This window comes from Lepisma saccharinum, chromosome 26 (assembly GCF_977018435.1).
Source record: "Lepisma saccharinum chromosome 26, izLepSacc3.1, whole genome shotgun sequence".
NCBI lineage: Eukaryota > Metazoa > Arthropoda > Insecta > Zygentoma > Lepismatidae > Lepisma > Lepisma saccharinum.
The window spans coordinates 12377707-12389762 of NC_139254.1; positions in this window are offsets into that span (position 1 = coordinate 12377707).

Here is a 12056-nt window from a genome sequence, read left to right on the forward strand (position 1 = left end):
GTATAGCGTGACAGGTGTAAAATACCCTAAGTTTTCAGGCACACAAATTGTAATTCAAATTTAAAAAATCTTAACATAGATGTTTCAAAACACCTATTGATCTACTGAAACCAGTACAGTAGAGAAACTGCAAGTGAAATTAATTTATTCAGTATAGTGTATAATATGTTAAGTTTAATATTTTGGCTGTAAATATTAATTTCATACCCCCTTATTATTTTTTTGTATTTATATCTTTTTGAAAATCTGAACACAGTAGATGTTTCAAAACACCTATTGATCTACTGAAAACAGTAGACAAAAGTTTCATTGGAGTAAGTAGAAAAGAGTCATGAAATAATACCCAAAGAAGTCAACCACTATGAATTAATGTTACATTCTTTTTTTATTTCACTTTCCAAAACCTAGGAGCTCGAAATAATACATGGCATGCGATTTACTAGACAGTCTGCTTTTCTGTGATTGATTCGTCGTGCCCAGTCGGGGATTACTTCCGTTCAAGGTAAAAGGGGAAGGGGAAGAAATCCACCACAGTACCATGACGTATGAAGTAACATGTTCACAGGCATCCAATACAACTGATAAGGGTTCACCTGACCTTGGAAGTGTGGGAAACACGTTTCACGCTGGTTTCCAGAATGCTGTGGCTAAATCTGGAACTAACGGTGGAATAAGAAATAGTTTGTAACATTTAACAATGACATTTCGCATTTACAAAATATGAGATATGTAGACTTTGATTTATTTATTATAGTAGACGGTAGAGAATTACTTACCACGAAAGTCAAGTTCTAAATTGCAGACATCAAAATCTACTCCAGGTTGTAAAATACATTTGTGATAGACAGCAGATAGGTTAATAAGGTTTACAAGATTGCTAACGACTCTTAAGACAAACGTTCAACGAAGGTTATTGAGTGAGAAAATGGGAAATTGTTAAAAATAGCGGCCAAGTTGAGTGAAGATCGAAGGTTCGAATCTCTTATAGAACCGGCTATTTTTTTACACTAATTTTTGGTGCGTAATATATTTAATGTATTGTCGACATTTATAAGAAACAAAATATGAAAACTCTCCTCCTCCGTAACGGCGCGGTCTAAGACTCTGTGCTTTGGACTCCGACTGCAGCGGGACGGCATGGATTCGAGTCGTCCTGGGTTCTCGGCCTATTATATGTATAGGACCGGTGGCAACCCACCATCGTGAGGAATTTGGGGAGCTACGAGTGACTGGTGTAACCTGGTTTCAGATATCTTCTATAACGGCTGAGGGTTCGACGTGCTGACCAACGTTATCTCGTTGCCAGTTGAAGATAACTCTAGGTAGGATTGTGGAAGGGAGACTGACAGTCGGGAGATAGCCCATGGCCCTTCGAGGTTTTAAAATATGAAAACTATTCCTTCCGTAAATCTAATTTCTCGTCATTGTCAAGTGAGATTTCTTTTCAGTATGACTCCTGCAATACTAATTAGTTCCTAAGTAGGATAATGAGATGGACAAAGAGATATTAAATTATGAGTTCACTCTTTAAAAAATTAGCATTAACACATTTTTATATTCACATACCCCTTGACAAATTCCTGAGCACGTCACTACAAATGAACCAATCTAGTGCACACTGGAGCCTTGGCTTATCGATACCTATGGGGTATCCTACAATTACAGTCAAACCATAACCTCAATTTTCGAAGCTGTAACCTCTCCATGTAAAACGATTGCGTCGTAAATATAGTAGATTTTGCTTAAATGTTTTGTGACATTCATACCACCTTTATTTCATTTGCTACAAAGGAGCGTTTGGGTGTGTTGTTTATAAAGAGGCGGGTGGGGATTATATTTCTAATGCATATTGAACGAATTGGTCTTAACTCATAATCATGCCGTAAGAAGGAACGAACTCGTGGGGTAGTGGTTATCGCACTGGGTTGTCACTCTAATGGTCGTAGGTTCAAACCCGCACGTTGGCAAAAACTTTTCGTGAGCTTTATTCGTTCCCATTGTTACTATTTGAATTACTCTTCTTTGAAACTAACAACGAAAGATTATACAATTAACTCTCTCTCTTTCAAAATGGTAATATGAGGACAGGTTTCTTATTATAAGAATTAGAAATTTTAGTGGTCTCAACGCATCTAAAATCCAAAATACTAGATCGACGTTATTTTCTACTGAATTCTAAATCTACGTTATACACAGATAGGCTAATGGGGCCTGGACCTACAGTTTAAAGTGAGATACGAACCACTATGTGTCTCCACTTGTTATCCTGCACTGAACGTAAAACAAACAGCTCCCCGCTCCCATTTTTAAAACAAATGTACATTAAATATGGTATTTATAAGATAATCATCATTGATTTGATTGTTTTTATTACTGAACGTCAAATAAAACATTTTCCACAATCACCTCTTCGTCCCATCTCTCCCAATATCTTCCTGTCCCTCTCTTTTCCCCCTTCCCCACCCCCACACACATGTATCAAAATAAATATTTTCTTAGGTTTGTATGTGTATAAATATAACATTAAATACCCCCAAAAATACTATTTATTTTCTACTTTCCGTCACCCCTCTCCCACTCCCACAACCCCTCATTATTATTGGCGTTCGCCAGACCAAGTGGTAATGTATCGACGTCTTGTAATCAGTGTGTCCTATTCCGAGTTCCAGTCAGGTCGCATAATGTTTCAGATTCCAATTTAAATGTATCCCGAGTCGTGATTAGCCTATGTGTGCAAAAGGTGATGTTAAAACGAACTCTTGACCTCAATAATACAAGTTGTGAATTTTCTTTCAGCTGAGGTTCCCTCTTTTCGCGAGAAATAACGAATTAACCTAATCATTAACTCAACAAATAAAAATGCATCTCTAAATTAATTAATGAAAACTGTTATTACACCCAAACCACTATTTTATCGTAAATGTAAATGAAATGTCATCTCACGTAGTGAAATCAATGTTGAAAATTGTTCTAATGAGTGATATATGATTGTCAAACACATACATGAATACATTATATTAAGCTCATGAACTATAATTGGGACAATTTAATACTAATTTGAAACGATTAAAGGCATTAAAACGACAAAGTAAACTTTTGCTCAATCTTTCTGCCGATTCGCATTATTGAAACAATATTTAACCAATGGGGACGTTATCTCATATTTGGAAATGCTGCATTGGTTGACCTTCCTGTGGACAAGACCGTGAGTCACACCTCCTGCTTCTCCGAATCGAACTTCACTGTGATTGGAGGATCGTATATTTCACAACACTTCCTTGTTTCAGAGCTACCAACATAATTTCGTAAGACGTTGGACTTAGAAAAAATCCATGCGACAGATTTTTTGAACATGACTGTACCATCAAGTAAACAAGACAAATGTATACATGAGCAAGCAAATCGTAGCTTTGTAAGCATTTAAATATATGATAAATATTAATCAATGCACTAAACAATTATTACATATGTCATAAACATAAGATGCTAAATATACTGAGATCATGAAAATAATAAAGGTGAATATCTTTGAACTAAAAAGAATAGAACATAACATGATAAAGTCTTGTTTACTACAAGTGAAACAAAATAAAAATCAACATACTCAGTACATATATAAACTTTTTACAGCACAGCACTACCAAAACTAAATATTTAATTTATGAAACAAACTTTTAGTAATTGAAAAAAATATTTTACAATTTTGTTTTATCTTCTATGGCCTTTATCACATGATCAGGTTCTCTAAGCGGCATACCCCTTGCTGCTCGTGAATCCACCAGTTCAGGTAGCACTGACTCGTTATAGAAATTGTAGAGGTTGGGAAAAAGATTTTTTAGAATGGCTTATCCCCAAGAATTCTTATTGTCTGGGTATCGTTTGGGGACCATACAAACAAGTCACACCAGTCCCTGTGTGTTATTTACAACTGTCCTTGTATTTGGTAATAATAGAGGTGTGCTTTTCTCAGGTACAACTTCTCACTTTCATTTACTTTAAACCCAATATTGCTACTTCTCGCTACGTCAACAAGTCTTATACATTCTCGGGCATTGTATGGACATTTTATCTCCAATAAGCCGTCACTATTCACCAAACCATTTGGACTACTACATAAAAATGGGTGCATTTTGTGTACAAATAATCCACATTGCTGCACATTATAATTTGGGTTGAACCTTGCATATTGCCTACGAGCTTCTAGTTCATTATCCCTTCCATAAACTAATGAAAGGGCATGGCTGGTGTTTTCATGGAGATTCGTTATTCTTTTTACCAAACAACAAGTATGTGTTGTTGGTCTTCGTGACGCAACGTTTTTGATCAAAGAAGATGGTATTCATTTATTTCTTTCTTCACGCCATCTCTCGTTATTGTCTTGGCCACATGTTAATACTTCCACCTCATCTGCCGTTGATACACTCAATCTTTTAACATAGCTCTTTGCTAGATCATCATATATTTCTTTGGAAAGATCTGGAGTATTTGGATTAGTTCCATAATGAATATCGCCTCCAGCAGGAATTTGTTTACTTAATTTGCATTTTTCTGAAACTTTACCAAATTGTGTTCTATGGCCTCTTCTTTTCTCACTGCATTGTGCACGCCATCATGCCACCCTTGGCTCGAGTTTGGTATGCTAATGCAGTTACACAAGCTCTACGTTGAATGCTTCCAGCTCGAGAAAATCCACCCTTTTACCTCCTACAGCTTTTGCAAACTGAATCATGTAGCTTTCAGCCAGGTTGTCGGTAGCATTCCACAGTAATGTATTTGCTATGGATATTATCCTTCTGTCCAGTTCCTGCTCAACTGCTTCTAACACACCACTCTCCTTCATTTGAATGTAACAATCACCATCAGGATCAATTTCCTTTATCTTGCAAAATTCTCCACACATCTGATGACGGCCAAACACGTGACAAATGACATTCCTCAATTAACTTTTGAAATTCTGAAGTCTAGTCTCTGTAATTTCATTCACTTTCTTTATTGCACTAGATTTAATCACTGCCCGAACAGCAAGTCGTGATATTCGTTTTTTCAACGATTTCTCTATTTAACACCTGAAGGGCCTGGAAAACATTTACTAGCTGCAGAAATTTTGTCCAGAGCACGACTAAATCTTCTGACATCATGATTGGAACATTCAATTTTTAGTATACGCGAGCCATACGATACACATTCACGCACTTTGGTCATCGTGCTTGCATCACTGTCACCAATTAGTCTTGTGCAGCGCAAGCGATGCACTTCTTCAATGTAATTTAGTCCATCGGCAATGATGTCTGCTTCCATGGCAGTAGATGCCCCATGCCACTTTTACAACATATGTGAACTCTTGGTTTCATTTGTTTTTCATCAGTAGCACGACATATCAGACACACTTTATTTATCACGCCAACAAACAGCAAGGACTGTGTTTCGACACCAATGATAACCGCCTGAAATAGAATATCAGAAAGTCAAAATTAGCAATCACATTAGCATATTTCAACATCTGCTTTTGTTACATCAGTATTAAGACATGGATCAACTTCTAAAGGGCAATGATTAATTTGGTAAGCGAGATGCAGTGGTCCTTGCCCCCTCACCCTCGTACATGCACACTTAGTTTTGGTTGTTGCACTTTGAACAGTTGGGAAGCGTAACAACTCAAAATCACTAAACGAGCTAGATCAATGAATAGACTTGTAAGCCAATGAACGGAATAACTATTGAAACAATTAGATTAGATATTGACTAACGGAAGTGTAGTTGGTGTCCACTTCCGTGGTTAATTGGTTATCTCAAACAAGCCTGGGTCCTGTGTTCGAATCCTTGGTAGCACATGGATGTTTGTGATAGTCTTCCCTTTTGAAAATTTTAAAATAAAAATACTTAATAGAAAGCCAAAAAATGAAAATTAAACATCTCCATTATGACCGGGGTCGAGAATGTGAGGAGCCCTACCTCCGCATCCCTTCAAGGCAAGGTGTGATGGACAGGGGATAGTTTTACCTTACACTTTATATTTATTACCTTCACTTACCACTCCTGATGAGGCATTATACCCATGTCCGTAAGTTCTTTTACACCAGCCATCATCAACAATATCTTTAATGTTAGGGAACTTTTCTGATTCTATGTCACCCCTGTCTTCTGCTAACTTCTTCTCTTCGGCAATTGCTTTACTTAATGCTTTATTTGTACATTTCTCCAATATTTCACCCAGAGATTTTTTGTGATGAATGAATGTTGGTTGACTCATGTATTTAACATTCATTGACGAAAATTTCTCTTCTTCAAGAGAGTATGAACTTCCAGCTGATAGGGCTCCTAGAACGGCAACCATGTTTATAGAAATTGTATTTACCCCTGCAAAACTTCTAATTGTACACCTATGAGAACATTCACTTTTGTTGCACTCATAGAAGCAATTTCTCTCCAGTCCATTCTGTGTCGTTTTAACTAGAATCATTGATCCCCCATAATTGCATGTATACAAAGACGCCTCCAGTAATCGTGCCTGTTCAATTACATGACCCATGTCACAAATAGTAAAATTGTCTCCATAAGGCACACCCTTTTTAAGTCTCTCAAATGTGGTTGTGAGTAGCGGTAATGAACTTGAACCATCTTCACACATAGCACTTTCATATGCATTGAGTGGAGGTATATCATGTAGTGCACGTATATAGGAGGACAAAGTAGTCCCTCTCACAGGCGAAGCATTCGGTGTGAATGGTATATACGTATTATGATGTCGACAATGAATCTTCAAAATTCATATTAGGGTCCATAACGTTCAGGTGCTCCTCATTGTTGTGCGATAACTGAGCATTTGGATTTTCTACTGCAGACCTGCGAAAGAAAGACATGATTGACATTGGGTATAGGACTTCTGACGTACAGTACACCTCAAGACAAAACAATGCTCTCATTATTCTTTAAGAAACGTAAGGAAGCAAGTACCAAAATTAATTGTGATTTTTGCAGTATTATATTAAAAGTAGATATAAATATAAGTTTGGCAAGAAATTGTAAGAAAGCTCAACATTATCAATCCACAGCTATGGGCATAAGTAAGTAGTCATAAACACCATATAATCAACCAATGTCTGAAAAAGTGAAGTAAAAAACATAGATGACTTCTAATTTATTCGTACATTGAGAAACCATGTTTTGTACTACCAAGTTTACATGTTTAAAGAGTGTGTGTGTTGGAAAGGGGGGGGGGGAGGTCTCAAAGTGGATACTTTGTCATATTGTAATCGAAAGGTCCTGCCTTCGATATCCTGTGGAGGCATATTACACAGTAGTTATATTAGCCTCATATCAGCCTATCTGAGCATAACGTAACCTCAAAAACACACACACACACATTATGTATGTCTGTGTGTGCGTTTGTACATTTAATTTGGTGCATATTTTATGATTAATATTGGTCATTTAAAATAAATTATTCTTGTAATATTCTCTCTTCAAGCAAAGTCTTTCGTGGTATTACTGAAAATACTAAATGCGTATAGCCTAATAGATTTGTGTTAACCATACCATTAAAAATGAATGCAAGATTCATAACCTTTCTAGAGTTGAAATATGCTGTAAGATGATTTAGAAAGTTGCCGTAGATATATGTTTAATAGTTTGCTTGTAGTAACATCTCCAGTTTATCATATGTAATATGTATATAAGGGAAAAAGCAATGAAAGAGAAGTTATTTAGGTTCACAAACTGATAATGAAATATACATTTCAACATACGCCATTTAGAGAAATCTTCCAACTTCCATCAAATATACAATATGCGATTATATAACAAATATGTTTCCGTGTTAGTATGGAGAAATGTATTTTACTCACAAACATTTATTATTTGAATTAATGTTCAAACTTTCTTTGTGAATCAATATAATATGATTCGCACAATAATATCATCAATCAGTCTTTTTCAGTTTGTAATAAATCTGAACTAATTACTGATTTACGGTCCACAAGTTATACGAAACAAATACAATTGCGTTTTGTAAAGTGCTCATACTTCTTATTCCTTGACCTACTTCTATGGTAAGCATTTTTGCTACACAAAACAAATATATTTTCATAAAATAATAGAATGTCTATATACAATACAGATACGGTCATTGTTAAATCTACCCTATCTACTTTTAAATTTTCCTTGTAGACAATGTAGAAACCTGCAAATGTAGTTACTGTTTTGCACAGCATCGGCCAACATGTGTTTGTCTGTCTCAATTGGTTTTTATAAACTTCTGTACATTAAATATATAGCACATTGTCATTAGGAGGAAATTAGGTCATAATTTGGTGAAAGTTATAAGAGGAGGAGAGAGTTAAAAGATAGTGTTACAAAGCTAGCAGCAATGTTGTTTTCTCTTCTAATTAGAAGCTCAAGGAAACGTGTAACATGTAAGGCGTTATGGAGACAGTACATATACATAATCTTAACTAAGTCTGACCTAACCTATCTTAATTTAGTTGATTTATCGTAACGTAATAGTGGATCGTGCTTAGTCTAATTCATGAATGATAACATGCTCAAGCAAGTAAAGTGTATCACACGGTGTAGAGATAACAATGACTGATTGTTTTATATTCATTAAAACCTTAGGTCTATTCAATAAAGTGCAAGGGCAAAGTGAATTCGTAATTTGTCTGATTTTTAAGAGTTTGCAAGGAGATACCTTAAATTCCGAACTCTTGTCCTTCGACATCGCTTTCTATTTGTACGAAGTAATAAACAGAAACTGTGTGAATTGCAGTGTCAAAACTCACAAGGAAAACGGACAAACATTTTGTTCTGATGTACTATATCTTTTTCACATTTCACGTGCAGATAATTGCCGATTTTGGTTGAAACAAGGAGGTATAAAAAGTTAAAGAAATGTGTGTACTGCACAATAAACATCCATCTTAATACATTATGCACACTGAATTTCTACATTACTTTATATCTGTAACAGAAACTAGCAAGCAATTAAATATAAATAATACTTACCTTCTAACCTGTTCTTGTTTTTCACATTCACGATGTAATCTTTGGGCCCTTGATTTTCCAGAGTAAATTGGGTGTGCTCTTCTTCGATGACTGTATTTCAGTTTCCCCATTTTGAACAATCAACGTATTGTAAAAACTAAAGAAGGTCTTTGATCAAAATGTACAGAATGTAATCTTGACAACAGCGTTTCTTGTAACTACGGTAGTTAGTCTCTGGTAGCTTGGTTTGACTTTCGAGCAATCAAGCACTCGCATTGATCATATCTTTATAAAACACGGAGTGAAATCTTGGCAACAGTGTATGCTAAAATCTGCATAACGACGAAACGTCACTTCAAAAATCATAAACATATCCACTACTTTCTGAAGATACGAAATGTTTTCACCTTTCCACATAGTATTTCAGGTACTTGCAGCTATACACTGGATTCGTTGTTTCACAAGAAAATCTCGCTTACTAGTCATAAAAGACAAAAATGCACCGGTCTTGTCAAGAACTACCACTTCGACGCCATCTGTACGCAGCAGTTGGAACATGACTGAGACGTTATATATTCTGTTATTTACTTAAAATCCTTTAATCTTAACAAAATTATAGGTATTTCATGTTGTAGTGAATAAAACAATCTTTTACATCCGAAAATTTCTTCCTTACAAAATCTATATTAGTGGTACGGTTGTGTCTGGGAATTTGGACCTATTCTTTAACATGGCTTTAGAACCCCCTTAATTTATTTTCAAACAGTTGAAAAGTCTAAAAAATATACGTGTGGTAGGCCAGCAACCCCCCCCCCCCCCTCTTCACCTCTGTAAGCTAGGGTTAAAATTGTATCTGAACCACTATGCAATATGTGTCCACTGGGATTGGCCACACTGGTCAACATGAAATTTGTTACAAGGAATGTGAATGGTGTTTTAAGGTAAGTTGATGGTGCTGAATTCGAAAATGAAATCAGTTTTTTCCTATCGGGCTCAGTTTTCTTGTTACACACTAATCTGTACCTAATGGAATTCGTGAAAAATCTGCCTATTGGGCTGTGGCTTAAACTATATTTACTCTACAGATATGGTTGAATAACAGTTGTTATATGATCATTGAATGACCAGCACGTTCCTAAGGCCAGGGACCTTCCTCCAGTTGCAACACACCAAATTGTAAATAAGAGAGAGGCATGGCAACACTGTCGATGAGTCATGCCCAAATGCGTAGAATGGCAGTGTTGTTTGTTGTCACATGCATCTCAGCATTGTGAGTTCTGACGGAGTGGGAAGTGACTGCCTGTGATGAGGTTGTGATTCGAAGTTTCAGAAGTTTTGTGTAGCGTTAGTGCAGAAGAAAATGCCTCATACCTGCGTAAATAGTCTCAATTCGTTTTGTTATATATATGGAGAGTTGACATTTAAGTCACAAAAGCGACGAATTGACCCTCTTGAAAAGAAGTGCTACGAACTTTATTTTGGGTGTAAAGTTTTGGGGACCAGGACAAAACATGGGCCCCCCACATATGCGGTTTGACCTGTGTTACACTTCTGACAAGCTGGTTAAAAGGATCACGTCACATGTCGTTTGCTGTTCCCATATTTGGAGGGAACCAACAGATCACACAACAGACCTTATTTCTACCTGACCAAAATAGTTGGAATCACTTTGAAAACAAAGAACACTGTGTAGTACTCAAATTTACTATCAGCCATGAGACCTGTATGTCACAATGAAGAATTGCCAGTACTAAAGCCTCCTGAGAATGTGACACTGAGTGAAGATGATTGTCGTGACCAACACAGGGAAGAAAGTGCAAGAGGTGAAGAAACTGCCGACAAAACATTTTAAGTGTCCGGTTCATCAATGAAGCCACACTTATTGTCACAAGGGGATCCAAATGATTTTACGTGGGATTTAAATTTGTCTAAGCAACAGTCTGAACTTTTAGCTTCGCGACTGTAAGGTTGGAATCTCCTCACTTGCAATACGAAAGTGTTTTTTTTTTTTTTTTAAGTGGCCGCCATACTATAAATACTCAGAATATTTCTCCCACGAAGGAGACATGGTTTTTTTTAATGACATGTCATCCGTTATGGATTGTCTTGGCCATGAATACAGTTCACACGATTGGCATCTTTTCATCGATTCCAGCAGTTAGTATGAAAGCTGCACTTCTCCGTAAAGGAAACAAATTCCCATCAGTACCAATTGCTCATGCTGTTAACATGAAGGAGACGTATGAGAACTTGAAACAGCTTCTGACAAATATCCAATACGAGAAATACAAATTGATTATATGCTGAGATCTCAAGGTAATTGCAATTCTGCTTGGCATTCAGCTTGAGTACACAAAGCACTGCTGCTTCTTTTGCGAGTTGGACAGCAGAGACAGAAAAAATCACTATTTTGGGAAAAAAATGGCCTCTTCACAGTGAATTAATGTCTGGACAGAAGAATGTGGCAAACACTCCTCTTGTTGACCCCAAAAATGTGTATCTCCCTCCTCTGCACATAAAATTGGGGCTAATTAAAAACTTTGTGAAACCCATGGACAGAACTTAACGTGGATTCATGTACTTGCAGCAGAAATTCCCAAGAATAAGTGATGCCAAAATTAAAGAAGGAATATTTGTAGGGCCTCAAATAAGGGAATTGATGAATGACGAGAATTTCATTCAACAATTAACAGATGTTGAGAAAATGGCATAGTTGTCTTTTACAAGTGTATGTAAAAACTTTCTAGGCAACCATAACTAATTAGATCATACCAAAGTATGGGATGCAACATGTCTCTAAAATTACATTTCTTGAATAATCACCTGGACTTCTTCCTAAGTAACCTTGGTGCTGTTAATGATGAACACGGTGAATGGTTTCACTAATCAAAAAGCGGTATCAAGGCAAATGGAGCGCCGCAATGCTGTCCGACTACTGCTGGACCTTACGAAGAGATGTTCTGAGTCAAAGTTTTGTAGAAAATCGGGAAGGAAACATTTTTAGGTATGTTTATACACTTTCATGTTACTCATTTACTTCATTCCTTTGTATACTGACAGATTTATTACCTGTTAAG